This window comes from Gracilinanus agilis, chromosome 4 (assembly GCF_016433145.1).
Source record: "Gracilinanus agilis isolate LMUSP501 chromosome 4, AgileGrace, whole genome shotgun sequence".
NCBI lineage: Eukaryota > Metazoa > Chordata > Mammalia > Didelphimorphia > Didelphidae > Gracilinanus > Gracilinanus agilis.
In genome coordinates this window covers 288,251,447-288,257,003 of record NC_058133.1, presented here as the reverse complement: position 1 = coordinate 288,257,003, position 5,557 = coordinate 288,251,447, and the positions used below count along the sequence as shown (strand labels likewise).

General features: G+C 33.5%; 1 long non-coding RNA gene across 1 annotated transcript in view; it reads right to left on the bottom strand.

Moving 5' to 3' along the window:
* Positions 1 to 1,314: 1,314 nt before the first annotated feature.
* LOC123244815 overlaps positions 1,315 to 5,557 on the bottom strand; it is a 33,193-nt gene continuing 28,950 nt past the window's right edge. Inside the window, exons 2-3 of the long non-coding RNA XR_006506092.1 lie at positions 4,310 to 4,379; positions 1,315 to 1,353 (exon numbers count right to left, since the gene is read on the bottom strand). This is a non-coding gene — a long non-coding RNA (uncharacterized LOC123244815). The remainder of the gene's footprint in view (positions 1,354 to 4,309; positions 4,380 to 5,557) is intronic.

Here is a 5,557-nt window from a genome sequence, read left to right as displayed (position 1 = left end):
GTTACATTTGAACTCAGGTTGATGAGTCTTTCTTACTTTAGACATGGTGTTCTATTCACTGTAATATCTATTTGCCTCTTCAGGTGTCAATATGTGTATATTTATTTGTAAATTATAAATATATACAATTATATTATGAATATTATCAAACATAAAAATAGAAATTTAGAAAGGTTGAGAAAAAGATGAAATAAAATAATCATAAGCTATGACCCATCTTCTCACTTTTGTTTAAATACTTGGTTGATTATGAGATTATAGTTTTAGAATTAGAAGAAACCTTAGAGGTTCCCTAATCCAGCCTATTTTTTATAGATAAAAAAAACTGAGACTCATAAAGCTCTGTGGAATTACCCAAGATTTGAACCCAGGTCCTTGGACTCCAACTCCAGCTGACTTTCCACTGTACTATCTTGAATCATATCTTTTAGATTATATCACTGTCCTCATCAGGTCATGCCATGCTCTTTTTGATCCCTTGGGGACCTTACCACCTTCTTAGAAGACCACTGCTCTAAACATCTGAGCTAACCAGCTGTTGCACTACTTTTTTACTATATCAATATCTTTCAATGATTAGCTTTATTGTAGGTTACAAGTATAAAATACACTGAATTGCTGTTGTTGTTCACCCTTTGTTTTCAGAGGACCAATGACATCTTGAGGGTGGTATCTTGACTTGCTCACAAGTTGGATTTAAGAGAGGCAGAGTTGCACATAGTAATCAGGCTTACTCTCTCTTCCAGAGTCATAAAAGTCCAGTGATAGGACAAAAGATGAGTGGTGATGGTTCATGATGCAGTGGATGATCTTGGCATCTTTAGTGTCTGAGCATACTCTAAGCTAGTGGTTCCCAAACTTTTTTGGCCTATTGCCCCCTTTCCAGAAAAAATATTACTTAGTGCCCCCTGGAAATGATAAAACTATTTCTTGAACTCAGAATAGAATGTAATACAAAAAAAAGTGTGGCCACTTTTATCCTCAAACCTCACTTTATCCTCAACCTACTTTAGTTCCTGTACTGAGATGATTTCACCAGAGTGTAGCCACTATATATGCTAGAGCTTCTTGGAACTATAGGCAAGAGTTGAATGAGAGGTGAACACAAAAGGTAGATCAGCAGATCTGAAAAAGTTTTGGCAAGCTCTCACACCAGAGGTAATAGTCATCCCTGCACATCCCATACACTCTATATTTTACTGTATATAAGTATCTTATAGAGATGAACTTTATTGTAGGATACAGTTATAAGATATAATAAATTCGTTACTTTTTTTGTCATAGGTGACAACAAAAAGCTTACCCTTGTATCTTCTCTCTCTTTCCTTTTATCGTCCTCTTTCATTTAAATAACTAAAAAAATAAGTTTGGGTTAACTTTATTTATTTTTAACACATTATAATTTCCCCAAGTATCCCTTCTCCTTTCCCTCTCAGACAGCCATACCATATAAAAAAAACCCCAATATTTTTAAAGACAGAAAAAGAAAAAATCAGCATAACCAATACATTGAAAGTTGTCTCAAAATTTATGTGCAATATACCACATTTGTGAACATCTCATTTTAACAAATGATAGTGATAACACCTCATGTATTCTCTTTGGAGTCATACCTATTCTTTGCAATTTTGTAACATTTGCTTTTGATCTTTTTTTGGGGTGTTTTTTTTTTCAATTTCATCATTGTAGTAGGCATATTGTTTTCTTGGTTCTGATTATTTCAGTCTGTATCAGTTCAAGTTTCCATTCTCTGTATTTATCACATCATCATTTCTTACAACACAGTAATATTCCATTATATTCATGTATTAACATTTCTTTAATCTTTCCCCAATTGATAAACATCTATTTTGTTTCCAGTTCTTTACTATTATAAAAATATTGTCATAAATATATTTGTTTATGTTGGTTCTTTCTTATCAATGGCCACCTTATAGAATAAGTCAAGTAGAGAAATTCAATGGACATTTCATTCACTTTATTTGCTTAATTCCAAATTGCTTTTCAAAATGGTTATACTGATTCACAACTACATCAACAATGCACTAGTATGCTATTTGTTAACTACCTCGCTAATATTGAACAATCATTTATTCTTTTTATCTGCCTATTTTCAGGAAGTGAGGTAAAACTTCAGACATTTCTCTTATTATAAATGATTTGGAGCATTCTTGTATATGGTTGTTAATAGTTTGTGATTCCTCTTTGGAGAAGTTTGTTCAATACCTTTATTGAGGAATTGCATTTTTACAATGTATGTGTGTATGTATATATATATGCATATAAATTGTGTCTTATATGCGTCTATGTTAATTTTTTATATATCTTGGATGTCAAACCCTTATCAGAGAAATATCATACAAAGATATTTTTTCTCTTTGCTTCCCTTCTTGTTTTAAATGCATTAATTTTATTTGTGCAAAAGCGTGTACATTTCATGTATTAGAAGTTATCCACTTTATTTTCTGTAATTGTCTTCATCTCTTGTTTTGGCACCTTCCAGGGACAGGTAGGTGGCTCAAGGAATAGAGAGCCAGACCTAGAAACAGGAGGCTCTGGGTTCAAATCAAACATATATTTCATATATGTTTACCCCTGGAACTGATACTTAAAATAAATCCCAAGAGAAGAAGACAAAGGTTAAAAAAATGTATCTTCCACCCATAGTTGTTAGATGTATATAATTTGTATCTGATTTTTCTTTAGCATAATCTTTAATTTTAAGGCCACATATCAATTTGTAATATGAAAATATCAAGTATTAGTCTAAACTCAATTTTTACCTGATAACTTTCCAGTTTTCCTGTCATTAAAAATATAGAATTATTTCTAACATAATTTGTATTTTCTGTTTTATTGACTATTGAGTTACTGTATTCCATTATTTCTGACTGTTCCTTGTTTAATTGGTTCAATTAATCTGCATCTTTATTTTATGACCAATATCAGATGGTTTTGATAACATGCTTTCTACTATAATATGAGATAGTATATACTCCCTTCATTCTTAATTCTTTTCAAAATTCCCTTGCTACACCAGATTGTTTATTTTTAATTGATTTTAAATGATTTTTATCAAGTTCTATAAAGTTTGATTAGTATAGGATTAAAATATAAATTGCTTTATTAATATTGCCATTTTATTATGTTGACACGGCCCAGGCATGAGCACTGAATATTCCTTCTAAGTTCTTTATTTCTTTAAGGAACACTATAATTTAATTTATACAGGTATTTTGTGTGCTTTGGTAAGTAGATTCCCAAATATTTTTTGCATTTTGTAATTCTTTGGAATAAGATTTCCTTTTCTCTTATTGCCTCTTGAGTATGTTATTATTATAGAGGAATGCTGTTGAGTTCTGAGGGCTTATTTTGTGCCTTTCAATTTTGCTGAAGCTATTGCCTCATTCTGCATCTTTGTTGATTAAGAATTTCTAAATAAACCATCACATCATCAGAAAATAAGGATAGTTTATTCCCTCTTACTTATTTTATGCTTTTAATTTCTTCCTTTTGTTTTATTGCTAGCATTTTCAAAATTTTATTAAATAAAAGTGGGGAGAGAGGGCATTCTTACTTTATTCCTGTATTTATTGGGAAAGCTTCTAATGTCTCCCCATTACTCATGATGTTTGCTTTTGATTTTAAATAGTTAACTTTTTATGTCATTAAAAAATCTCCATATGCCTATATTTTATAGAGTTTTTTATAAATGGGTGTTATAATTTGCCAACAGCCTTTTCTGCATCTATTGAGATGAGCACATAGTACTGGTAGTTTTATTTTTTAAGATAATTCATGATCTTGGTTGTTTTTCTAATGTTGACATACTTCTTGTGGTACAAATCCAATTTAGTTATGATGAATGGTTTCTTAGATGAATTGTTGTGGTCTGTTTGACATGATTTTATTGAAAATGTTTGAATTATATTCATTAACAATATTGTTCTATAGTTTTCTTCAGCTTAGATATTACACATATATTTGTCTTGTGAAAGGAATCTAATAGTGTGCTTTCTTTCTGAGTTTTTGAGAAAACAATTGTGTATATTGGTCCTAATTGTCCTTTAAAGGTAGATAGATTCTCCTGTGGTCTGTATTCATCCCTCTCCCCCCACCTTTGGTAGTTCATTTACAACTAATTCTATTTCCTTTTCTGAGATTCAATTTTTAGAGATCTCTATTTGATATTTTGTTAGTTTGGGTGTTTTGTATTTTTGATCTCTTTCTTTTATACAAGAAGAGTAGCAGTTTTTTGTTTTTTTTTTGCCACACAAAGATGCCATTTTTACTGGCTGTACTTATCTACCTTCTTTGTGACATTGACTTAGATCCTCTTGAACAAGCTGCTTCCCCTCTCTAGATCTTTGTGTCATCTTCTGTCAAAATAAGGAAATTTCATTAGATAATCTATAGGATCTCTATGGGTTCCATGTTTCTGGGTCTCATTCATCTTTAGAAACTTCACTGTAAGCTAGAGGGTGAAAGATGCTTTCCCAATGGAGGTAAAAGAAGCATTAAATCTCCAACTCTATTTGCTTCCACCTCGTGAACTGTTTAACTTCTCAAAAACTGAACCTCAGTTTCTCATCTATAAAATGGGCATGAAAGCAGCACGTACTTACAGGGTTGTCATGAGGATCAGGTGAGATGTGTGGAAAGTGCTTCAAAAATCTGAAAGGGCTATATAAATGCACAACATTCTACACAGTTACTTTTTGCTCAGATTGGCCCTGCGTTTCAGGAATGACTAACCATGATAATTCAACTGCATCTTGGGACCTCTCGTCTTCATAACTTTAAGTCTGAACTTTTGCCTCTTCCTTAGTCTTTGGTTAGTCCTCCTCAAACTCACCCTCCCTTGCCCTACCCAATAGAGTTAGTTACTGTAAGCTTGGGACTTTCTTTAGCTCCCTTTCCGCCCCATTGCCCTTTAAAGACCTTCAGCACAGGCAGCTGCAAAGATCCATGAGACAAACAAGAAGTTATAGGTCATTAACTAATGTGGAACTGTTTTTTTTTTCCCTCCCAGGGGCCCTGGTAGGCTTTCATAGCCTCTTGTCATGGCTCCACCTGCCTTCTAGTGCTTCATTGGACTCCTTTGGACCGAAAACTACCTGGCTGATAAGTCAGATTTCCTTTTTAGTCCCAGACTGGTAATATTGTGCTTTGGGAGGCAAATCCTCACAGCCAGCTGCCTGGGTTTAAGAAGGAGAGAGAGCAGGTGGGGGAGGCAGGAGAGGATCCCCTTATCCCCCTCCTCATTCTTTTCCCCTTCCTCAGCAGAGGCTGCCAATCAGGATGAATACCACAGGGGAATTTTTTCCACTGAGAACAACTGTCCCTGGGGCACCAAGCCCAGTATCACGTTTCAGGGTTCTTCCATTGCCCTTGAAAAGAGGAGCTGTTGGCTGCTGAGTGGGTAGCTCAAAGAACATTTGTATATATATGTAATATGTATTATATATATATAATAAATATAAATATATATATTTCAGACCAACTAATCTAACCCCTAAGGCATTCTTTCCTTTTATATGGGATTTCCAGGAAAAAA